Here is a 26,799-nt window from a genome sequence, read left to right as displayed (position 1 = left end):
AAGCAGTGTGAATGGTAGCCAGTTCCCTTTTTCTTGTCAAGAAAACTAAGTTCCACAATAATATGACTCAAGTTCCTCAAGTCCCTCTGGAGCCCTTCACAATAATTGTCCTTCCAGAGTGGTGTCAAATCTGGAATGTTGACAGTCTACTTGCTGAAAATTGTCATCATCCTTGCCATAGATGCAGGAAAGGTGAGTGGTACATATATTTTTTTTGAATGGTATACTTTAAGGATTAATTTATGGCATGTAAATTTGTTTTGGTTTGAATTATATCTCCCAAAAAGAACAGGTTGAAGTCCTAACCCCCAGAACCTCAGAATGTGATCTTATTTGAAATAGTATTAGGTAGGAGTTCAGGGAGATCAACACAGCTGAGGCAGAGTACCAGAAAAATGCTGTCTGAGGACAAGACAGGGAGATGAGCCATCATGTCCCTGTTTATAATAAGTCCCATTACTATGACAACTCCCACCACTGAGGACTTACTGCTCATGATAACTCCTGCCACAGTTTCAGTATTTTAAAATAACTAATGGGAGCAAATGGGATAAGGTCTTTACTCAGGTCTGTCGGGGGAAGAGAACACCACAGCTCAGCATGTAAGACAAGAAATTCCAGACCTTGGGCCTTGAGCCTATCTCACTCGGCCTACTCTATTCTACCTTATAGAGTGCTTCTTTCACCTCCACCATCAATAAATCTGTACTTTAATCAGGGCACAGTGGAGTATGCCTGTAATTCCAGTGGCTGGGGTGGATGAGGCAGGGGATCGGGAGTTCAGAGCCAGCCTCAGCAAAAGTGAGGCACCAAGCAACTCAGTGAGACCCTGTATCTAAATACAATACAAAATAGGGCTGGGAATGTGGCTCAGTGGTCGACTGCCCTTGAGTTCAATTCCCCCACCCTCCACTAAAAAGAAACAAAAACGTTCTGACTCAGAACAACTGACAAAAGCTCCAACAATTTGCATTTTTTCCCAACCTTCGTTTCCCATCCCCCTTGCTTCCAATGGGTGGCCATGAGTCCATTCTTTAAGATCCATTCTCAAGTCAGCTCCCAGTCTAGCCTTTAGCCCAAAGCAGAACAGTGTGACCACTGCCTCCAGTAACACTGTGACAGGTATTTGAAAAGTAGGTCAACTCAGCCTCTGCTCCCCTGCATTTCTGGAGATTAGTCAGAAGATCTGGTAACCTGTCTCTGGTCACTAGCAGGAAAAGGTGTGGTAGATAGAAGAGGAGGTACCTGGTTCCATCTGGAGAGTGACACCCATCTTAATGAGTGTCAAAACACCTTAGTCACTTATATTTTGTTTATGGCTGCCTTTCCAAGTGCCATTTCCTTAGGCTCCATCTCAAATAGAAGACATTAAATGCCAAAGCACTACGCTACAAAAGGAGTTGCCAAAGCTTGCCACAGTAAATAAGACTGTTGCTGGACCCTTGTTCCCCATAGCCATTTCTCCAGTTTTGATCCTCAGTAAGTCACGTATCCCTATGCCTGCCTGTTCCCTCATGTGTATCATCCTATCCGTGAGAAGATTGCTTGCAACATGGAAGAGAACACAAGAGTGTCAATCTAAGTGATCATAAGGATCTATGCATAACACACTAATGATTCCTAGCAATTTGTGCAACTTTATGATGAATTCAGTATCTAGGAGAGAATATTGGCAAGGCAAAAAGGGCAAATCTCAGATCTAGAAAGCTAAAGAGTACCACTTGGAGCTTGGTTCTTTTGAAGACCTTGAAAAACTTATGACTATGAATATCAGCTGATATCATTTTTCACTAACTGGTCGTTACCACACAGAAAGCTGTATCTCCAGAATTACCTTTCCTTCCTTGTCAGAGGAACTAGAATGCCCTCCTTTCTACCATGTTTTTCCTGAGGACAGGAAAGTAATACTTCCTTCTCTTTGGTGTTGATACCCCATACCACATTCCTTTTACAATGTTGTTCAGTCAACCTGCACACATTGGTCTCTTCATCTTTCATAATCCTTCTGTTTACTCAACCACTAATGTTATTACTCACTAAGCTTTCTGCCCCTTTCTTCACACTGTTCCATTCAGAGTCTAGAAGTAGAGACCTGATTTCACCACTGATTCACGATGACTCTGAGATCCATTGCTAATTAGGAATGATCACATCAGTGAAAAACATATCCTTGAACTCACAGAGCAACCACAACAGAACTGCAAGCACCTATTCTGTGCAAATTAAAGTTCTGTGTAAACTCACTGTGGGAATTAAAGTTCCCTCTTAGAGAATTAAACCCAATACGCAATAGATCTCGATTCTAATTGTTGGGAAAACATATAACGGCAGCAGCAACCCAGAGAAAAACCCCAACATGGCGTCCAACAACCCTCTTTCTCCTCTTTTTTTCTTTCACTGGCGCGAAACGTTCCCGCCGGCGCCAATGTTCAAATCTTGCTGGTGGGAAACCTTAGCCCCAGTAAGAATTAACTTCTTGGGCTCCAGAACTGACATATGGAAGAGCTTGCCAATAAACCGGCAACCTGTTATCTACCTCAGCCTTGCTACCTCTCCTTAGACCTATATAAACACACAGCCTTTGGTAATAAAGCGGAACCTCTTCGGTGATCTGTGTAGTGTGGTATAGTGCGGTGCGGCGTCTTCCAGTCTTACACTAATACTAGATCTTCCACTGATAAATTGTGCTAGTTTGGGCAAGTGATCCTCCTGGGCCTTAGGTGCTTCTCTGCCAAAAAGCTGGGTACAAGCCAGGAGCCTGTAATCCCAGCAACTTGGTGGGCTGTGTCAAAAGGATCACTAGTTTAAGGACAGCCTCAGCAATTTAGGGAGACTCTGTCTCAAAGAAAAAATAAAAAGGATTGGGAACATAACTTAATGGTAAAGGACCCTTGGGTTCAATCCTCAGTAATGGGAAGGGGAAAAAAAGAACTTGGGTACCATGTGACCAACTATTTTATTTTGCCTAGGATGCCTAGTTTTAGCACTGAAAGTTCTGGGTCTCAGGTAATTTCTCAGGACTAAGTAAGCCAAGGAGGCAGATAGCTAGTTCCCCTATTAAACAGGCTGAGATCCTTCCTGATTCTGAAAATTTGGGGTCTAAGTCTCAGGTGTTTTTCAAGGTGTGCTGACTGTATACACTACTGGAAAGCGTGGATTAAGTCAGGAGGAGGGTGGCTGTATGCAAAGAACTTGGAAGGCATCCTTGCCTCCTGACCTCTGACTCACAGGGTGCTACAGGACCTCATTCCTAACATCTCACAGGAAAACATATCAGCTGAGAATGGTAGACTCAGACATGAGACATTCTTGGGTTTCCCAGTGGAAAAGAAATTTAAAAACAATTGACTAATGAGAAGAATTTTCAGCAAATGTTGAGGCTGCCAGCATTCTTGCAAGTGAGCCATGACCTTTTAAACTACATTTACAACTGACAAGCTTCTTGGCCATTGTCCCACTCTTTCCCGGTTTATACTATATTCAAAACTGGCTTGGCAGTAAAGGTTTTAGCATCCTCAGATACAGATTTATTCCAGCACAGATCACATGAAATCAGCTTTCTAATAAAGGCCTTAAAAAACAAAAAAAGATAAACAGAGACCACTGTCATGGCTGGTGTTGACTATTGAACCTTTTGTCCTATTGTCATGCTGATCAAGAAAAACATTCTCAGATGACTTGAATCAAAGGGGAAAACAGTGAAACCCAAGGTCTTCAGCACATTTACGGTACTGCAAGGACCTATTAGGCTGCCAGTTGACCCTGAGCTGACTCTGAAAAAGATGCAGCTTGCCACAGATTTATATTTAATTTAGAAGCAAACTTCATAATCATCTTGTGCATTTTCTGTGGGCCTGATTTTTCCTATTTCAATCTCACCTCATAGCATACATTTGGCCCAATTGGCTGCTTCTTAGTGATCTCTTTCAGCAGCTAGAGCCAAAATGCAACTCCAAATAATTATTGAGCAGTGATAGAATGCTCCTGGAGAAAGTCAAAAGAGCCAGATTAACACAAGCTATTTAAGGAACTAAGTCACAAATGAAAGAACTTCCCTAACTCAGCAAATTAAGAAGCAGTTCTTTAAAGGCTCTTCCCACTTTTGGCCCATCAAAAATGCAGTAAAAATTCAAGTCAAACTGGTTCAAATACACAGTTAAAATCAAGTTAAACTGGTTTAGGAAGTATATCAAATAGTAATATTTTCCAGCCAAGTGTACTCTTCTCTCTTTTCTGTGAGCTCAATTTTAGAATAATCTAATCTATTTTTAAAAATATATATTTTTTTAGTTGTAGATGGACACAATTCATTTATTTATTTATCTTTTTGAGGATCGAACCCAGGGCTTCAAACATACTAGGTGAGCCACAAACCCAGCCCCCTAAGGCTATTTTAACAAAGAAAATTTTAAGCCACAAGTTCATGAGTTAATTATCTAGAAACTAATTATGACTCAAATGAAGATTTTCCCGTTTACACATAACCAAGATGTAGAATCATAAATATCCACAGAAGGTATTTTTGGTGATACATGATCAACATGGGAAAGACAGGCTAAAAAAGAAGGCTCCAGGCATGTGTCTGAATCCTTCAGTTGAAGGGTGTTCTATGTTACCTAATGAACTGTGAAGAAATTAAGATATGTGTTCCTTTGCTTTGTACACCCAGGCAGGCAGCCAAGGTTCTCATAATTGGCAAGATTGGGCCACCTGCCCTGTCCACTGGCCTTTGAGTTTGTTCACTTCTCATCTGTGGAGCTGGGGGAGGGGTGGGGAGAATTTCTAACTCTTTTAAACCCTGTCATGAGTTTCTGACCAGTGGTTAGATGACTCCAAAGGGTTCCAATTGAAGCCTGATTTAGCCCTATGTGTATCAGGAACACCAAACCCATGGTTGAGTTTGTATTCTGGCCAGACACAAGTCAGCTCTGACCCCCTCAAGGCTGTCCTCTGGGCAACCACTGTGTTCCAGGGACATTTAGCTCTGAAGGTATACAAACTCTTCCCTATGTTTTCTTCCTGAAAGATGGAGAGTTTATTGGAGTGTGTGAATTCATGAGAAAGGCTTATTTTTGTCCAGGACCACTTTGTGCTTTTAATAGTAAAGTTATGTTTATTAAACTGAGCTCTGACACTTGACACTCGGGGGGTTCTGTATGCCACTTCATCCTGGTCTTATGAAGCAGTTGTATTTCTTTAAGTTGTTCATCCTGAGGTTAGTTTGCACTTCCTACTTTGTTCCCCTCCAAATAGAGGGCACCATTTTGTAAAGAGGGGAAACAAGCAAGGCTCGTGGCCACACTGACTAGAGATGAGGAGGTAAGAATCTATTACAACAAAAAAAATGGCATTTGTTCTGAGCCTAAAAGCTAGGAAGAAGTGTCGGGAGCCATTCTCACACGTGACTGGGTGACTCCCGGTTAGGGTCTGAGGCGCTCTGGCTGTGTCGGAGCTTTCCCGGCCCTCTCCTGATGAGAGAGCCCATGCGTGTGGGGGTGTGACTGACCACTGACCCCGGGGGCCCAATCACTGACCCTGACCTTGGAGTGCGGCCCCCCTTCAACCTTCATTGGATGGAATTCTCCCCTGAATTTCTTGTTCCCCAATAAAAGGCTACTCCCTGGCGTGCTCGCTCGCTCTCTCTCCTGCTAGCCCTGAGTAATCCTTGCTGCCCTGCCGGGCGGTTAGAGGTGGGAACCAGAGAGGGGAGCCGTCTCGGACCTGGTCATAGAAAAAGGTAACTGAGTCTGTGTGTTTATTTCGATCTCACTAGCTAACTTTTATGCCAAGAACCTCATTAATGAAACCATTGCGCTGGCCGCATGGTAGAAAGAAGCAAGTGGTATTCCTGTGGCAAATAAACCTTAGAGCTCTAGGGTCTGGTACCAAAGAATAGTAAATATAAGGAATTGGATCTACACTTTGCCTCCTAAATAGGAACACTTTTTTTTTTTTTTTTAAGTGTGATTCCAACGGGAAAATTACACATTTTTTTTCTGGTCAGTGATTTGGCCTGTTTGGTCTGAAAGTCCTCCTGTTTCCTCTAGTTGACTAACAAAATTGGAGGTTACTGGAATTGATCGATACGAAGGCAGGGCTTAGCAACTGAACATCAATAAGACAGACTGTAGAGCTGTGTAGAGTAAATGTGATGCCCTGGCTTCAATACCCAGCACTGAGGCAAAAGGAAGAACACATGGAGAGGATTTCTCCTTCCCAAGAAATCAAGGCTTTTAAAAGTAGAATAGTCCTACAAAGAGAAAGAGAAAGGAACTGAATCCTCCTCTTAGCAGTTTCTCTGGTCCCAAAGTTCAAACTTTCTGAATCTTTTTTATGAAGAAGTAGTTTTAATAGTTTACCTTGACTTAAAGGACTTAGGTTTACTTATTTTTTAAAGTTTATTCTAGCTGTGCACTGTGACACATGCCTATGATCTCAGGAAGACCTCAAGTTCAAAACCTCAACTTAGCAAGACCCTGTCTCAAAATAACATATAAAAAGGACTGAAGATGTAGCTCATTGGTAAGTGCCCATGGGCTCAATCCCCTCCCCCATACCCATACTACTACTACTACTATTATTACTACTACTACTATCACTAATAATAAAGTTTATTCTATATTGACATTGTAGATTGAGTGGACTAACATGTAAAAATGCCCAACATATACTTTAATTGTATTAAAAAGGTTACAATACAGTGTATAACATAATTCTACTTATGATTTTTAAATACAATCTACATATACTTGTATATAATTTTTATATTCATTGAAGCACATATTTCTGTGTGTGTGTGTGTGTGTGTGTGTGTGTGTGTGTGTGTGTGTATGAGCCCCTGGGTTCAATACCCAGTACAAAAAAAAAAAAAAAAAAAAAAAAATCCAGAATTGAATCTGAAACTTGACCTTTTGATGGAAATGTTTGACTCCCCATTGGTCATTCAGCTACTGAAGCTTTTGCAAGAAGCATTAGAGTGCTAAGCCCTTCTACTGCTTCTGTATTTGAGTAAATTAGTGTAACCTTCATGTCTGGAAATGAGAACATGTTCATTGTGCTATTATAAACCATCATACATACACCCCATACACAAACTCTTGTTTTTTTGTAGTTCTGGGGATTGAACCCAGGGCCTCGTGCATGCAAGGCAAGCACCTTGCCAAGTGAGCTATATCCCCAGCCCCAAAACACAAACTCTTTAATTTAGATGTTTAGATGTTTTTAAGGCACTTCCCATGGGATAACCAAGTGAGAAGATCCTTCTGGATTTGTTTCTTAGAGAAAGGAGGCCAGTCTGGTCCCAAGGTGACTCTAGTGTTTTCTAATTGCCATCTCTCTTCCAGCTAGCCACTGAAAGACTGAGAGAGTCAAAAGGACTGGGGACAGTCCATATTGTTGAGTCCTTTTAAATATATCCTCCTGTTTTTTTTGTTTGTTTGTTTGTTTTTTTGTTTGTTTTTTTTTAAAGGGAGAGAGAGAATTTTAATATATATTTTTTTTTTTTTTAGTTTTCGGCAGACACAACATCTTTGTTTGTATGTGGTGCTGAGGATCGAACCCAGGCCGCACGCATGCCAGGCGAGCGCGCTACCGCTTGAGCCACATCCCCAGCCCATATCCCCCTGTTTCTAAGGCATCAGTTTATCAGTTTCCTCTGTCCCTGAATGATGTTTTTACCATGGGTTATTTATATAATGATAGCCATTATTTGCATGAAATGTGCTCATGGTCCCTGGGAACCCTGTTGATTTAAGTGCTATTATCAAGGGAAGAGGCTCACACTCTGTCCCCTAGTTGCCAACAAACACAAGCTCAGAGCCAGGCTCATAACTGAAGAGAGTAGGGATTGGCACCCAGAAAGCTAGGGAGCACAAACCCAGAGCCCATAGCAGGGCCACTGGGTGAGGGAGGAAAGCCCAGAGGAAGCAGTTAAAGCAGTTACCCTTGTCCCCACCTTAGACTCTAGAGGTTATTGGGAAAAGTCTCACAGAGGAAATGACAAAATCACACACCTGCCCGCTGAGCTATGCTAATGAGCCAGGCCCTTGTGTACCAGGCTTGAAGCTGGCAATAGGCCATTGTCGCCCAACACACCAGCTTTTTTGGATCTATCTTTCAAGGATTCCAGATGATCGTAATCTGGTTTTGAACTGAGTTGTTAACTTTGGTAACAGAAAAAGTAACTGAGATCCTCATCTGAAGGTCTCATATTACTGACTTTATTATTTAAGTCAGGATATCCTGTTCTGCTAAGAGTGTGTGTGTGCCTGATCTTATATACACACTGAACAGTCAAAGGAGGAAGTCTCCCCAAAGAGTTTTTCCCTCTGACCTCCTGACTACACACACATAACACTCCTAAATCTTTTGGATTTTGGATTATAGAATTTAGTACTATGTTTTGTCTTTATTTTCCTTCTGAATGAATGACTTTTTTACTATCCTTAGTATACATAGTGTTCTGGAAAAAAATATATAATAACAAAAATAAAATATATAATAACAAAAATAAAGGGCAGTTCAAGAAACCAATCAATCTGAAAAATTCTTTTTTGTGGGGGTGAAGGAGTACCAGTAATTGAACTCAGGGGCACTCAACCACTGAGCCACATCCCCAGCCCTATTTTGTATTTTAATTAGATATAGGGTCTCACTGAGTTGCTTTGCTGTTGCTGAGGTTGGCTTTGAACTTGTGATCCTCATGCTCAGCCTCCCAAGCCCTTGGGATTATACACTGCTGAAAAATTCTCTTTCCCTGTAAGGAGAGAGGGTGCCATTTCTCAGAGCATTATAGTATCATATTATGCATTCGGTTCTGTACCTTTTTTTCTTTCCATCTCTTTATTTTTTTGCTCTTTTTTCATTTCTTGCCTTGCCTTTCTTTCCTGGACTCCTCTTTCTTTTGCTTTCATCCTCAGTATTTTTTTTTATTTTTTAGTATTTGGCGGTCACAATATCTTTGTATGTATGTGGTGCTGAGGATCGAACCCGGGCCACACGCATGCCAGGCGAGCGCGCTACCGCTTGAGCCACATCCCCAGCCCCCTCAGTATTTTGAAAGAGAAAAAATAGCCTCTATTCTCAGATCAGAGTAACAGCCTCAGAAATAATACATACGTTGACAATTTTTTTTTTTTTTGATGCTAAGGATTAAACCCAAGGCCTTGTGCATGCAAGGCAAGCACTCTACCAACTGAGCTATATCCCCAGTCCCTGACAAAAAATATTTTTAACCGTTAAAAACATAGAATCTGACAGATGCTATGGCACATGCCCGCAATCACAGCAACTAGGGAGGCTGAAGTAGGAGACTCACAAGTTTGAGGCCAGCCCAACATCTTAGACCCTGTTTCAAAATAAAAACTAAAAAGGACTGGAGATGTAATTCAGTGGTAAAGGGTCCCTGGGTTCAATCCGTGGTACCAAAAATAAACAAACAACCTTACAGATTCTTAGGACTGGGATTGTAGCTCAGTGGGAGAGCACTTGTTTCTCATGTGCAACGCCCTGGATTCAGTTCCCAACACTGCAAACACACACACACACACACATACACACACACACACACACACACACACACACAAAAGACTCTGGACTGCTGGGGTTCATTCCCACCTCTACCAGCACTCCAGCAACTTCTTACCTTCTATATGTCAAGTTTCCTCAGCTTCAGTGTGGTGGATTGCATACTAATAATATCTCTATTAGATGGGGACATTGAGTAGATTGAGAGCATACTTAAAGCAGTTCACAGAAGTGTTCAATATATTTTAGTTGTTTTTATTTACAAAGAGCTTCTCTTTCAATATCTTCATGTTCTAAACTACAGTTCTCTTTTGAGTTACCTCCTGTTTCTAATATGACTTCTTTCTCCTCTTATAGGCTTCTTCTTCCTCTTTTCCTTCTTCTTTGATTCCACAGACTCTTCTGCTCCTCTTCCTTCTCTTAAGAATCTACTCTTTTCCCCTTTCCTGGGGAAGATACAAGCCCTAAAGAGCATCACAGTCACCCCAGGTCATTGCTGTACTCGGGGTTTCCCAACATCTTCACCCAGCCCAGCTCAGTCTCTCTCCAGCCTTCTTGGCAAGAGGAGTGCCATGGTGGATGGCACAGTGCCTCTGCAGCCCCAGAAATGATTTGTCCAAGGGTATGGGATACTTGCTTCTGAGCTCTGGAATAATTACAAGTTTGTGTGACAGTTTTTGTTACATTTTTTTTAGGTACTGGGATTGACCTCAGGGGCACTGGACCACTGAGCCACATCCCCAGCCCTATCTTGTATTTTATTTAGAGACAGGATCTCACTGAGTTGCTTAGTGCCTCGCCTTTGCTAAGGCTGACTTTGAACTTGTGATCTTCCTGCCTCAGCCTCCTGACTCACAGGGATTACAGGCATGAGCCACTGTGCCTGTCCAGTTTTTGTTACTTTTTAAGGACTTGAGTCCATGTTCAAGTCACTGGTTTAGGGAAGGGAAGAGGAACATGGTAAGATTAGCAAGGTACAGAGGAAGTACTGTATAAATACTAAATTCATGAATGGTAACCTCAGGAAGAGCAATCAAGGGAGAGGTTGGAGTTTCCTCTGCCAACCAAATGCCCCAAACTTTGCAGTGTAAAATAACAATCATTTATTATAATTCTATCATATGGTTCTAGGGCTTGACTGAGTTTCTCACTTGGGTTTTCTCAAGCAGTTGAGGTGATCACTGGGACTACAGTTGTCTTCAAGATTTCTCTCATGTTTGGTGACTGATGGGGTCAGTATTGGCTGTAAAGACCTCTGCAGGGGCTGTTGGTCAGAATAAAAACACATGTCTCTTCATGTGGCCTGGGCTTCCTCACAGCATGGTGGCTGAACTCTAAGGGTGAATGTCCCCAGGGACAACCATGCAGAAGACATATTGCCTTTTCTGACTTAGTCTTAGAAGTTACACACCATCACTCAAAATTCTCATTTCCATGGAGGTAAATCAGTAAGGTCAGCCCATATTATAGGAAACAAGGATTAGAATCTAGCTTTTGATGGGATGATTGTCAAACTATTTGATTTGTAGCCATATTTAAAAAAACACACAATAATTTTCTAAGTTCTGGATTGCCTGGAATGGGGTGTACCAGCTAGGGGGGTTTCTATAATTAAAGGAATACCAGGCAGGGAGCATACTGACATCATTAGATAGGCTGCATTTTAATCCTGTGTTCGTAAGAGCTTTTAAAATTTTCTTTCTTTGCAGTACTGGGGATTTAACTTAGGTCCTCAAGCATGCAAAGCAAACACTCTACCTCTAAACCATTTCCCTGGCTCTTTCCACAGATTCTGATTACTTCTCAGAGCATTCCAAGCCAACACTTCTCAGATCATTAGCCTTCCTTTTGGATACTAACATTTACCATTTTCCATTCAACATTCATTCTCTCTCTCTCTCTCTCTCTCTCTCTCTCTCTCTCTTTGAACCCATGGGCACTTAACCACTGAACCACATCCCCAGCCCTTTTATGTTTTATTCTGAGACAGGGACTCGCTAAATTGTTTAGTGTCTTACTAAGTTGCTGAGGCTGGCTTTGAACTCAAAATCCTCCTGCCTTAGCCTCCAGAATAGCTGGGATCACAGGTATGCGCGACAGCCTGGCTACTATCTCTTTTCTAGGGACTTTTCCAACCAAAAGAATTCAGGATCTGTTAGGTAATTTCTTGCCAGTGATAGAAAAACTCAAAAATAACTGGGCAAATACAGGCCTGCCAAATGCCTGCCTTGTTTTCTCTCTCAGATCCTATGATCTAAGTAGCTAGTGGGTAGATGGATACAAAGAAAGGGAAATCACCTATACTAAGTCACACATAGAGTATACCAGCTAAGAGCACAAGATTTCAAAGGGCCATTTTTTGTTTGTTTTTGGCATTTTGTTTTGTCTTTGTGGTGTTGGGAATGGAATGCAGGGTCTTGTGCAAGTGTGGCAAATGTCCCAACACTGAGCTACATCCCCAGTCCTCAAAATGCTAGTTTTAATCCTGACTCGGTTACCTACTAGCAGTATGCTAAAGGAAATCTTCTCTCATCTAAGGTTCCCATCTATAAAAATAATAAAATATCTGCCTCATAGAGTTGTCAAGGATTAAACAAGATGATATGTGCAGAGTTACTAAATTTAGGACTACAAATTAGTTTTAAGAAGTAACTTTTTTTTTCCATAGGGATTAAACTCAGGGGCACTTTACCACCTTATTTTAAATTTTGAGACCCAGTCTCTTGCAAAGTTGCTGAAGCTGGCCTTGAACTTTTATTTTTATTTATTGATTTTGGCCTTGAACTTTTGATCTTCTGTATCAGCCTCTGAAGTTGCTAGGATCGTAGGCATGCACCACTGCACCCAGAGAAATAATACTTTTAAAAATTTATATCTGAGGGGCTGGGATTGTGGCTCAGCGGTAGAGCGCTTGCCTAGCACAGGCAGGACCCGAATTCGATCCTCAGCACCACATAAAAATAAAGGTATTGTGCTGTGTCCATCTACACCTTAAAAATAAATATTCAAAAAAATTATATCTGAGCCAGGAATGGAGGTGAATGCCTGTAATCCCAGCAGCTTGGGAAGCTGCGGCAGAAAGATTTCAAGTTCAAAGCCAGCCTCAGCAACTTAGTAAGGCCCTAAGCAGCTCAGCGAGACCCTGATTCTAAATGAACACACACACACACACACACAAAAAAAAAAAAAAAAAAAAAAACAACCAAAAACTCAAGGATGTGGCTCGGAATTTAATATCTGATTCTGGTTATTCTGGAGCTTTCCCCTACCCTTCTGTGGGAATATATTGAGGATTTTATAAAGTGATGAAGCCCCAGTGTTTGGTGTGTGTATATGTGTATGAGTTTCCTTCTAATCAATAACCTTTGGTTCCACAGATGTCAGTTGAGAAGTCCACTGCCCTTATCCCTTATCACTTTATAGCTCCTACACCATTCTCAAAGCAAAGGAATCTTTTGCCAAGGTTTCCTGTAGTCTTCCCAGTTATACTGTATAGGTATTCACTTCTGGGATCTTCTGCCTCCCCTATGCTGGTACCAAAAATTAAGGTCTTTTCTTCCACTTCTCGGGGATTTAAAGACATCTCTCTTCCTTCCTCCTATGCACTAATTGGGGAAAACATCTATTTTAGGGTCTAAGGTTAATAGCAGCCCTTGCCTCTGTTTATCCAAGATGCTCTAGTTCAATTGTTCTTCAAGTGTGGTTCACAGACCCCTTAAGGTCTCCAAGAGCTTTTAAGGGGTTTGGAGAAGTCAGAACTATTTTCATAATTATAATAAAATGTTTGTACTTTTTACCATGCTGACATTTCCATTGATGATACAAAAATAATGGTGGGTGAAAGTGCTTTGACACTAATCAAGACAATGGCACCAAACTGTATCTGTGGTCATTGTATACTGCCCCATACCTGCAGGAAAACAAAAATAACAAGGTCAGTTTCCTTTTAAAATGCCCTTGATGAAGCAATAAAAATTATTAATTTTATTAAATCTTGATCTTTTTAATACTGTGATAAAATTAAAAACATACATAATGTGCCTTTCCAGGTGGTGACAACCTTCCCAAGAAAACATGCCTCTGCAAAAGATCTTCTTCATCCTTCTCCAAAAGAAATCACCTGGTGCAAAGCCCAATTCCTATTTCATGGATGTGAAACGCCCAGGATGCTATAAAATTAACCGTTTTTAGCCATGCACAAATAGTAGTTTTGCGTGTTGGCTGCTCCACTGTCCTCTGCCACCCTATGGGAAGAAAAGCAAGACTTACAGAAGGATGTTCCTTCAGGAGGAAGCAGCAATAAAAGCAACCTGAATCAAGATGAGTGGGAAAACATCCTAATAAACACATTTTGGATATAAAATACACACACACACAATGTGCTTCTGTTGCTTATAGCAGTATAAATCACTTGAGCAGCTGAGTTATGAACTGATTTTTTTTCATGGAATACCATTTTAATTTGAAAGAATTACTGATGGACAAATATCTTAATCAGACTTAGGAAGACATTCTCTCAAAATCAACAAAGTGAGCCTGCCACTTCAAAAAAATAAATAAATACATCAGGTGTGGGCCACAGCTTGGGAGGTTGAGACATGAGGATTGTGAGTTCAAAGCCAGCCTCAGCAATGGTGAGGCACTAAGCAACTCAGTGAGACCCTGTTTCTAAATAAAATATAAAATAGGGGATGTGGCTCAGTGGTTGAGAACCCCTGGGTTCAATCCACAGTACCAAAAATAAATAAGTAAATAAACAAACAAACAAATAAATAAAATCTACCCCAACCCTCATATCCCTGGGGATATTGAAGAATAACTGTACAAAAGTTAAAATTTTAGAAAATCTGTATTCACTGTGGTTTTGCCACCTCTTCTCCCCAGCTCCCCAGTACTAGAGATTGAACTCACTAGGGCTAAACTACTGAACTACAGTCCAAGCCATTTTTGGTTTTCGAACTATGGATTGAACCCAGGGGTGTTTAACCATTAAGCCACATCCCCAGCACCCGCCTTTTAAAATATTTTTTAGTTGTCTATGAACCTTTATTTTATTTATTTATATGTGGTGCTGAGAATCAAACCCAGTGCCTCACATATGCTAGGCAGGTGCTCTACCACTGAGCCACCACTCCAGCACCCCCCAGTCCTTTTTATCTTTTTCTTTTTTTAATTTTGAGACTGGGTCCCTCTAAATTGTCCAGGCTGTCTCCAAGCATCTGGGATTATAGGCATGTGCTACCATGCTGGCCTGCATCTATTTTCTTCAGTTTTACAGTTTCTTGCAACATGACTTTTGATGAGATTAATAAGTATCATAACAAATGCTATCTCTTGTGATTATAGAGTAAAATCTGGTAACAACTGAAAGGTCTGCAAGATTCAATGAGCCCATGGGCAGTACATGATGTAACCAATCCTGCAGACATAAAAGAACCATTCGAAATGTAACATAGACCAATGGATTCTACTAAAGTGGTATACAAAAAAGTTCATTTATCTGGTCTCAGATTCCATATTGCAATTAAATTATAAGCTAATTATCACTCATTATGTTTTAGTGTAATACCTAAAAAGAATATCACGTGTTATCTGAAGAGTCTATTAAAATACTACTTCCTTATCTAATTGAATATCTGTGTAAGGATGGATTTTCTTCATGTATTTCAACAACATATCACAACAGATTGAATAAGGAGATGAAAATCCAGCTGTTTCTGATTAATGAAATTTGTAGCTGGTGTGATGGCTAAGGAGGGTGGGCAGGAGGATTGCAAGTTCAAAGCCAGCCTCAACAAATTAGCCAGGCCCTAACCAACTTAGGGAGACCCTGTCTCAAAATAAAAAGGGCTAGGTACCAAAAAAAAAAAAAAAAAAGGAAAGAAAAAAAATTGCAATTTTTGCTGCTATTCTCCCTAATGTGTTTTTGTTTTGGAAAATTAATTTCTCTTAAGATATGCTAATTATTTTATTTTTTTCTATTCTGGTAAATATTGGCAGATATAATTCACATAAACAAAAGCTATTTGGAGTTCTCAATAATATTGAGGAGTGTAAAGAGGCCCTGGGACCAAAATCTCAGAGGACTGCTGCTCTAGCTCTCTATGTTCATAAATTCTCCAAGTTCCCCTAAGACTTAAGGTAAGCAAAAGCCTGAGAACTCATAGGCCAGTTTTATTATCTGCCCAGATCCTTCCCTCTTCTGAAATAAAGAACTAGAGACCTCGTTGGAATAGGAAAAGAAAAAAAAAAAAAAAAAAAAAGAGGAAAAAAGTATCTCAAAACACAATCCAGCACACATGTAAAAGCACTTGGCATAGTACCCACTCCTAGTTGCTGGTATCATCTTCTTCATCTTCGTCATTATTATTTCATCTTGTCCATGTTTTTTCCATAGGATTTATATGCCAATTATTCTTAAGGCAATGTATCCTACAGTCTTTAAATATAGATTTGGGGGCTGGGAGTGTAGCTCAGTGGTAGAGTGCTTAGGCTTTGAGGTGGTTGTTTCTCTGAATGTTTTTCAAATCAGGAGATATTCTTAAGAGAGAATAAGTAAAAAGGCTGAACCAGAATCATAAATTAAACCCAGAAAGGAATGAAGGGGTCCAGAATGCCACTCCAAAAATATGCCACTTTTGCATACGGATTATTTTGAGTTGAAGGCAACCAAGATTCAATAGATGCAGAGAAAAGCTTCCCCAGAGCTTCTCTTATCTGACTACAAGCAGCAACTTCTGGGAAATGAAGCTACCTTCAGTCCTCTCTCTGGGGAAATCTCATGATCCTGAAGGAGAGAGAAAGGCCACTTACATAGACAAACATTGTCACAAACTTTCATATTTCTTATTTGTTCTTCTAAGAACCCATTTGACTTTCCTAAAGAAATTTATTTTTCTTCCCATAGGATTTTCTCCCCAGTACATTTCCCCTATTAACTTAGGTGGGTAAGTCCAAATTCTAAACACCCTTCCCGAGTTACTGGTTTCTCAGCACTCCCATGTGTATGCATGTGAATAAACTCAACTCTTTCTTAGAAATCTGTCTTTCAGCTTAATTCACAGTCCCCAGAAACCGAACCCAAAAAGAGTAAAGTTTTTCCTCACCTACAATAGCAAGACAAGGAAAGAGTTTAATACACAACCTTCCAGGTTTCCTGCCATCCCTGAAACTGGAGGATTATCAGGTTGAAAGTTCATAACTTTTATTTATTTACTTTTTTATGTGGTGGTGAGGATTGAACCCAGTGCCTCATGCATGCTAGGCAAGCTCTGCTTTATCTCTGAGCTACAATCCCAGCCCTGAAAGTTCATAACTAAGAAACAACTATAAAGAATATGAAGCTGGGGCTGGGGATGTGGCTCAAGCGGTAGCACGCGCCTGGCATGTGTGTGGCCAGGGTTCGATCCTCAGCACCACATACAGACAAAGATGTTGTGTCCGCCGAAAACTAAAAACTAAATTAAAAAAAAAAAAAAAAAAAAAGAATGTGAAGCTGGGTTCAGTGATGCATGACTGTAATCCCAGCGACTCTGGAGGCTGAGACAGGAGGATAGTAAATTCAAAGCCAGCTTCAGCAATTTAGCACAGCCCTAAGCAACTTAGCAAGACCCTGTCTCAAAATTTTAAAAAGGGGCTGGGGTTGTTCCTCAAGAGTTAAGCACCCTGGGTTCAATACCATGGTACCAAAAGAAAAAAAAAAAGTAAAGAAATTTCCAAAAGCCATTTTTTAAATGCCGATTGTGACAATATCAGAAGTAGGTAATTTAATTAGTAGAAACTAATAAAACGAAAAGATGAAAAAAATAAGTTTTGATGAGGCCAAAAGTGTTCAGACTTTTTTTTTTTTATTTCAGATTTCCAAAGACAAGTTGGAGGTGGTCTGGAACAACCAGGTTGCCAATTTTATATTTTGACAAGTAATTTTTTTTTTTAAAGATAGACACAATATCTCTACTTCTTAATTTAGTTATTTTTTTAAAGAGAGAGAGAGAATTTTTTTAATATTTATTTTTTATTTTTTGGTGGACACAATATCTTTATTTTATTTTTATGTGGTGCTGAGGATCAAACCCAGCACCACACACATGCCAGGCAAGTGTGTTACTGCTTGAGCCACATCCCCAGCCCCTCTTAATTTATTTTTATGTGGTGCTGAGGATCGAATCCAGTGCCTCACGTGTGTGAGGAAAGCACTCTACTGCTGATCTATAACCCCAGCCCCTGACAAATAATTTTTTAAAAAACATAGCATTTGGGACTGGGATTGTGGCTCAGCAGTAGAAAGCTTGCTTAGCACAGAGGGGCCCTAGATTCGATCCCAGCACCACATAAAATAAATGAATGGAATAAAGGCAGTGTGTCCAACTACAACTAAAAAAATAAATATTAAAAAAAAAATACCATTTCTAGGGGCTGGGGATATAGCTCAGTTGGTACAGTGCTTGCCTCACATGCATAAGGCCCTCGGTTCAATCCCTAGCACTACAAACAAACAAACAAACAAAAAACAACCAAAAATTCCCATACCATTTTTAAAAAATATTTATTTATTTGTTTGTTTTAGGTGGACAGAGTATCTTTATTTTATTTTTATTTTATATGGTGCTGAGGATCAAACCCAGTGCCTCATGCATGCTAGGCGAGCACTCTACCACTGAGCCCCAACCCCAGCCCCCCAATACCATTTTTTATTACCATTTATTCATAAAAGAAAAGATATGGTAACAGTAAAAAAAGTGTTTCAGATGCAATCTGAAATTTTCTCCAAAAATGACAGTTGTGATCTTACTCATAGTTTTCACTAGAGACTAGAAAAACTTAGTTATGGATTGGCAACTATGTATTCTATGAATATACACTATAATTAAATTTAACATAATTTTTATGGTGCTAGAGATTTAACCTGGTGGTGCTCTACCACCATACTAAACCCCCCAAATCTTTTTATTTTTTATTTTGAGACAGGGTCTCACTAAGTTGCCCAGGCTGGCCTGGAACTTGCAATTCTCCTGCCTCAGCCTCTTGAGTTACTGGGTTTATATACATTTGTCACCATGCCCTGTACAACTTGACATATTTAATTAAAGTGAAAATTAAGACACCAATCATCTCCTATATCTCCACTATTTTTTTTATTACTAAGACAAAATTTTAACAAATTTAGTTAAATGATCAAATAGGCTTTTATTTCCAACAGGTGAATCTGTTAGTACCTTACTTAAAAACAGAGGACTGCTGTACTGGGCATAGAGGAACAGTTGGTTGTGATAAGGTAGCTTGAGCAGGAACAGAAAGAGCATAATACAAAAATCCAGAATGGCTAACATCAGGTTACTTACTTCAGGTTACTTTCCTTGTAAGGATTGAGGCGGAGGGGACTGCTTATCATGTCAGCTAAAACTGACCTATTTGGGGATTTGGCTACTTGATTTCTTGGAAAGTTAGATAAGTAGCTTAGTTTCAGTTTGATGATGGAATTTTAGCATGAGTGACTCCATTTTGGTTTGGGCTATTGGGGTCTAGTATAAGGGCTCAGTCAATCAATGGCCTCCTATAAATTTTCGTTTAAAAGTCCAATGCATCTTGGTTAAATCTTTGAAAACAATTCCCCACGTTCATCTTCAATGAATAGGAAAATCTCCTTTGCCCAAAGCATTCCATGAAAATTAAAATGTAAGAAGCATTGCTAGCTTCAGAATTAGAATTAGAGTTAGGGAGATCCTTATGGAAGTTTAGGGCTTTTTGTTTCCCATGTCTTCTTCTGTGGTTCTAATGCTATCTGAAGTTTGCTATTGTTTTTTAGAAGGGTCTAAACTAAGGAGAGAGACAGAGACAGAGTGTATATGTGTGTGCTGGAGGGTCTGGCATGGAACAAAGTTTCTATCAAGTGAAAGTATGCACTGCATTACCTCCAGCTTCCACTCTCCAGAAACCCTTAATCTACTACAACAGCTCTTAATTTTAACATAGATCAGGATTAGATTAACATAGATCTCGCTTAGAAGCGAGATTTCCTTGTAAGACAGAAGCAAAAAACTTAATTTGAATGTCATTTTGTTAAAAAGAAAGTTAACTGCTATTGTTGTTTAACATAAACTTTTTTTTATTTCAAAAGTTATATGTGTTTATTGAAGGAAAATTAGAAAAGGATAAAAGAAAATCAAAATGACCCATCATTTCACCACCTTGAGAAAACAAGCATATTATGTATATTCTATTATTTTTCTATGAATATATATATATATATATATGTGTGTGTATATATATATATATATATATATATATATATGAATATGTTCAAAACAGGGATAAGACTTGATTTTTTTTTGTGTGTGTGGTATTGATGATGGAACCAGAATAATCTCACCACTGAGCTGCATCCTCAGCTCTTTTTTTTAAGTTTGTTTTATTTTTAAAATTTTAATACCTCAGGCTGGGGATGTGGCTCAAGCGGTAGCGCGCTCGCCTGGCATGCGTGCGGCCCGGGTTCGATCCTCAGCACCACATACAAAACAAAGATGTTGTGTCCGCCGATAACAAAAAAGTAAATAAATATTAAAATTCTCTCTCTCTCTCTCTCTCTCTCTCTCTCCTCTCTCACTCTCTCTTTAAAAAAAAAAGAATTTGCAAGTCTATAAACAAGAATTATTTTAAAAAAATTTTAATACCTCTATTTTATTTATTTATTTTTAAGTGGTACTGAGGATCGAACCCAAGGCTTCGCACTTGCTAGGCAAGCACTCTACCGCTGAGCCACAATCCCAGCCACCTCAGCTCTTTTTATTGTTTATTTTGAGATAAGGTCTCCCAAGTTGCCCAGGTTGAACTTGAACTTGCTATATTGCTGCCTTAGCCTCCTGAGTCACTAGAATTACTGGGGTATGTCACCATGCCCTGCTGTTATGAATATTTTTGTACAACACTTATTCATGACCCTAATTTCTCATTGGAATAAATTTCTTATTAGAATAAATGCCAGTGGAAGAATGATTAAATCAAAGGGTTTGTATTTGTAATATCTTGAAACAAATTGCTCACTAGAAAGTACATTCTCCAAGCTATTACTTTTAAGTTATTTGCCTTTATTTTTTTTGTTTTATTAGGAAAATTCCACCCTGTTATCATTCTTATATTCATATAGACTCATATTTATCTATAAGTTCTTCTAAATATACATGATTTCTGTTTTTGAACAGTATTTAGAATTTCCCTTACAAGATAAATAAAGTAGGAAGTCTTACTTTATCCCAACTTTAATTGGTGGTTTTTTAAAAACATTTTTTTTTAATTTGTAGATGAACACAATACCTTTATTTTATTTGTTTTTATTTTTATATGGCCCCTGGGATTGAACCCAGTGCCTCACACATGCTAGGCAAGCGCTCTACACTGAGCCACAACCCTGGCCCCTAATTGGTGTTTTATTAATTAGTATGATTTTGGCTATAAATGTGAAATTCCTTAATTCCTAAATTATTTTATTACTTGTTATGTCTTATAGTTTCTCTCTACAATTTTTTTTTCTTTTTTTTTTTTTGAGACAGGGTCTCACCAAGTTGCTGAGGCTAGGTTTCAACTTGATATCCTCCTGCCTCTGCTTCCGGAGTCACTGGAATTATAGGTATGTGCCACCACACCCAGCTATTCAAAGATACTTTTCATAGCAATCTGATATTTTTCTGTATCTAGAGATAGAATTTAAACCAAAGTATTGACCAGCAGCCAACCAGCACATTGTATTTAAAATATATCCTGAATATGCAATTTTGATTTGCTATTTTAATAGCCTCCATAAAATGCATGATACACACATAATCTATGACTTGTTTCTTCCCCCTTATTCATGTTGTTACTATTATTCTTGTCATTAAAATTGAATATTCTTAGTACATTTTCAACATGCTTGACATTTTGCCAATTAGCTCATCTCCACTTCATTTTCTCTGGGTTAAATATTATGTTCAAATTTTAGAAGTGTGCAAACATATTAATTATTAAAATGTATAATATCCCTAATTATCATTCTTTAACATGGCAAATTTCTGACAGTCAGGGTAGAAAAAGAGATGAAAGAAGCCAGAGACTCTGTCAAATATCATGTAGTTTCAGCAGTAACTATTTTAGTAATGATCATTTAAACAGATCACTCGTCAGCTAGAGGGAATAATTTTCATTGTGCCAGATAGCAGGTGAGATTTAACTGGAATTTCAGCTTCATTTTCTGAAGGGTCATTTAGCTTAGCAATCTCCCAAGCTACATTACTGGGTGAATATGAATAGGGACCATGTCTCCCAGACTGCTTATGATATTTCTTTTGTGATTTCACTTGGCTTTCTACTTCTACTTTTGTGTCATTTCTCCAATTCTCTTCTTTTCGTTTTTCTTTCCAAACACCTATTTTCCCCACGTCTCTTCTCTGAAAGTGCCTCTAGGCTTGGTGATTCCTGCTTCAAAGATAATTATTGTACAACCAGTGCTATGCAGGCCAAATTGTTGCATGCAAAACAATGTCAAGTATCAAGGTCATAGCCAAGGGCACTACTTAAAACTGAGAAGAGACTGTGCTTGGCAAAAACTAACTGAACTCTAATCTTTGCTTCAGACAAAATGGCTTCATTTGTATCTAATTTTTGCTCTTGGCCAATAAAAAAATGAAAATCTACCACTAGTTTAATATAAATAGTTGACATGATTCCTAGACTCCACTCAAAGTGTGACTTTTTCCTCAGCTATTAACATTTTAATGTAGTAGCAGAGTATTTCCATTCTCATCCAGCAAAACACATTACAATAGATTCTATACAGAGGATCCATAAATGGATGCCCATGCCACACCTCAGTGCTAAACAAACACAAGCACAATGGAGAACATAGAAATTATTGCTGTACCACTTTTCTTTCAGTTTGCTGCCCCTGGTCTAGGATGATGTCTCTCTGAAGAGTTGTCCTTGGTGCTTACTAAACTGCAAATTCTGGCTGGGGATATAGTTCAGTTGGTAGAGTGCTTGCCTCACATGCACAAGGCCCTGGGTTAAATCCCCAGCGGCCCCCCCTCCCCCACAAATACACACACACACACACACACACACATACACATACCCACACACAAAACAAAACAAAACAAAAAACAAGCAAGCAAGCAAGCAAACAAAAAAACCTAAATTGCAAATTCCTGGGCCCCACACCCATAGACTCTGACCCAGTAGTTCTGAAATGGGGTCCATGAATCTCTTGAGTTTACTAAATATCTCAACTGATGCTGACACAACTGGTCAAAACCACTAGTTTGCAGTGGCACACTCCTGTAATTCCTACTCAGGAGCCTGAGGCAGGACAGTCAGAAGTTCCAGGCTAGCCTCTACAACTTAGCGAAACTCTAAGCAACTTAGGCAAGAACCTCTCTCAAAATAAAGTGAATAAATAAATAGGACTGAGGATGTAGCTTAGTGGTAAAACACTACTGTATTTAATCCTAATACCAAAAATCAAAAAACAAGTGCTAGGCCAACTGTCCTTATTGGTTCTACTATTGACCAATTATTATGATTATTTTTTATTTGGTGCTGGGGATTGCACCTAGGATTTTGCACATGCTAGGCACATGCTCTACCATTGAGTTATTTCCCCAGCCTAATTATTATTTTTTAAAATTATTTTTTGTAGTTGTAGATAGACAGAATGCCTTTATTTTATTTGGTTCTCTTTATGTGGTGCTAACCTAGTTCCTCACACATGCTAAGCAAGTGCTCTGCCACTCTACAGCCCCAGTTCTAGATACCAATTTTAATTTCAGAAATTATCTACAAAAAAACCTCAAGTCCCAGCCCCAGCCCAATTATTTTTAAATCATTTTAGTTCCTCTATTTTTGAAACCAATAATATGAATCTGATCAATCTTATTCCTTGGAGTTACATAAAGATGAAGATGATTATGTTGGAATTAATCTCAAAAGATGGTCACCAATATGCTCAGTAGAGAGAACTGAGCTTTTTGTTTGCTTTTGTAATACTAGGGCTTGAATCCAGGGCCTCATACTTGCCAGGCAAGTGCTGTACCACTGAGCTACATCCTCAGACCCAGAACTATCTCCACTCCCCTCCCCTGGTAGGGGGTCAGGATTTAATCCAGGGGCAATCTACCACTGAATTATACCTCCAGTCCTTAATTTTTAAAATTTTATTATTTTGAGACAGGGTCTCACTAAGTTGCTGAGGCTGGTTTCAAACTTGTAATCCTCTTGTCTCCATCTCTCTGGTAGCTTGGATCACAGGTGTACACTACTGTGCCTGGCTTGAACTGCCCATTTTTTAAATGAATAAGTGATTTTAAAAATATATAAAAACAAACAAGAATCAAATAACTGAGGAGGGGAGGGAGGACAGAGACTTACAAAGGTATACCAGAATGACCCCGCTCTTGGGTAAAGAATCTCAGGTCTAACTCCTGAATATCCTCAGGCCACAAAAAGCAGTCACTGAGCACACCTTCTCACCAGGGCAATGTCTCTCTGGTCTGTGGGCCCACCCTGCCTACTGGAATGTGTCAAGCCTGATAATTTCTGGAGCAGAAATGTAAGCCAGGGCTTTCCACAAACATCAGAAACTAACTTGATAGACATACAGTCTACTTACCTTAACTATTAAATTCTCCTAGAAAGAATCTATCCTAAGGAAAAATCTAAAATACAGAAAAATTATGCAACAAACAAAACATTTAGGATGGTGGTTATTCTCTTGAATGAAGAAGAAAGCAGGTTGTAACCAAAGAGTAACTAACACTCAAAGGGTTTCTAAATTATACACAGTGTTTTATTTCGTATGTACATTATTCTAAAAAAAAAAAAAGCTATATTTCAAGTTATGTTCATGTCAGTTTCATTTACAATAACAACATAAAATGGAAACATAACATAAAACAATTTATTGGAAGGATTAATGTGAATATTAGGGGATAAGTTCTGGCACAGTAGGTAGAGTGCTTGCCTAGCATGTCTGAGACCCTGGGTTCAATCTCCAGCACCACAAAAATAAATAAAAGAATGCAAATTTTTTAAAAGTTTATTTTGATATGGTATGAAGTAAGGATCTGATTTTCCCCCTAGACATTCAATTTTCTTAATATCATGTGTTTTTCTTAATACATTTATTTTATTTTATGTGGTGCTGAGGATCGAACCTAGGGCCTCACACATGCTAGGCGAGTGCTCTACAGCTGAGCCACAACCCTAGCCCCAATAAATGCAAATTTTAAAAGTGAACATTAGTTCAATCATATGCTGAATGGAATATTCAGTTATTAAAAATATGGTTAGGTAGCTCTATAAAGGAAAAAGTTTTCAATAAACAAAAACAAAACAAACAAAAAATCAATGAAGCAAAAATCTTATAACCACATGACAACAAACATGTAAAGCAGTTCAAAGAATAAGAGAGTATGCTCTCTGGGCTAGGACTGTGGCTCAGTGATAGAGTGGTCACCTAGCATCCTAGCATTCATGAGGCACTGGGTTTGATTCTCAGCACCACATAAAAATAAAATAAAGGTACTGTGTCCACCTAAAACTAAAAAAATAAATTTTTAAAAAAAGAGAGTATGCTCTGATAATATTGTTTGTTCTTAGCAAAAGAGATTGTGAATGCTTTTCCCTTTGTTTTTCTAATTCTCTGTGTTCGGTTATTTTGTTTTTAATAATTAAAACTTTTATTACCAAAGAGAAAAGAGTTTTCCACAAACTATGCTTTCGTTCCACTGTAAATTAACATGGCAAAAAGTTGTACTAGCTTCTAAAGTTTCATGAGGGAGAAGTTTTCATAGAAAACAATAAAAAGTCAGAAAATAACACCTTTCCCTCAGATGTTTCTTGGTGGCTTCTGCCCCTGTACCTCAGAGATCAAATGCCTTGAGCTAAGTAAGATGTTTGCCAAAAGTTGAGTTTTCCCCTCCTTTTGGTTCCTGTCATTGGCCAGCCAGTCTTTCAGTCATCAGGGACTTCCAGTATCTTAGTCACACACATCTCACAGCAAGGAGCTGACTAATCCTAGAGCCGGGGCAGCTTGTTAGGCAACCTTTCACACAGTGCCCATTGCTACCCATTGCACAACATGTTTGACTGGGAATGATAAACGCCACGGTTTACATTTGACTCCAGTCACCTTGTCCGTGCCAGAAGCTTAAGTGTGTAAACATCACCCGCTGCCTTTAGAAAGATGTTGACGTTCTGTTCTGGGCTCCCTAATGTTGTGTAACATGGGGGAGGGGTAGAGAAGGAGAGGAAGGGCCTATGACAAAGAATCAGAAGCAGAGGAGTTTACAAACTTATAACCACACTTTCTGCTTTATTCATGAAAGAAATGAAAAGCTTAATTTATGCATTATAACTTCAAATAAACTTTTCATTTTTCTATACTGGGGTTGAACCCAGTGGCCCTCTACCTCTGAGCTACATACCTAGCCTGGTTTATTTTTTCAGTCAGGGTCTGGTTAAATTGCTGAGGGTCTTGCCAAATTGCCCAGGCTGGCCTTGAACTTGTGATGCTCCTGCCTTAATTTCCAGAGTTGCTAGGTTTACAGGTATGAGGCACTGTGCCTGGGCTTAATCAATACTTTTAATATGTTTCTATTAATCCATTGTTAACATGTAAGTCGCTGACTGAAACAGATACATTTTTTTCAGTGAGGAAAATAGGTCCAATGGGAAAAAGCAATTGTCTTATTACTAAAAATTCTGTTGTAATTTCATCAATGCTACTGTATAGAATGACTTTGAAGACATTCAAAAGAATGTCTTTTGAATGAAAAGAAGGTTCTGTTTTGTTTCTTGAGACTGAGAGTTTCCTCTTTTAACAAATCCTGCAGCTATGTCCAGATTCAGGGGAAAGAAAGAGAAAAACCTTGAATGACAGAAGAATAGGATTTCTTTCTTTTTTTTTTTTAATTTTTGTAGTTTTAGGTGGAAAGTATGTCTTTATTTCATTAATTTTTATGTGATGTTAAGGATCGAACCCAGTGCCTCACATGTGCTAGGCAAGTGCTCTGTCACTGAGCTACAGCCCCAGCCCCAGAATAAGGATTTCTTTTCTTTTTTTTTTGAAGAGAGAGTGAGAGAGGAGAGAGAGAGAGAGAGAATTTTTAATATTTATTATTTAGTTATTGGCGGATACAACATCTTTGTTTGTATGTGGTGCTGAGGATCGAACCCGGGCTACACGCATGCCAGGCGAGCGTGCTATCGCTTGAGCCACATCCCCAGCCCGAGAATAAGGATTTCAAT

The 26,799-nt window shown here is 39.1% G+C and overlaps 1 pseudogene; it reads left to right on the top strand.

The window, feature by feature from the left end:
- Positions 1-13,671: 13,671 nt before the first annotated feature.
- LOC143394623 (small ribosomal subunit protein eS27-like pseudogene) lies at positions 13,672-13,828 on the top strand (annotated as a pseudogene).
- Positions 13,829-26,799: the final 12,971 nt, after the last annotated feature.

This window comes from Callospermophilus lateralis, chromosome 3 (genome assembly GCF_048772815.1).
Source record: "Callospermophilus lateralis isolate mCalLat2 chromosome 3, mCalLat2.hap1, whole genome shotgun sequence".
Taxonomy (NCBI): Eukaryota; Metazoa; Chordata; class Mammalia; order Rodentia; family Sciuridae; genus Callospermophilus; species Callospermophilus lateralis.
This window is presented reverse-complemented; position numbering and strand designations above follow the sequence as displayed.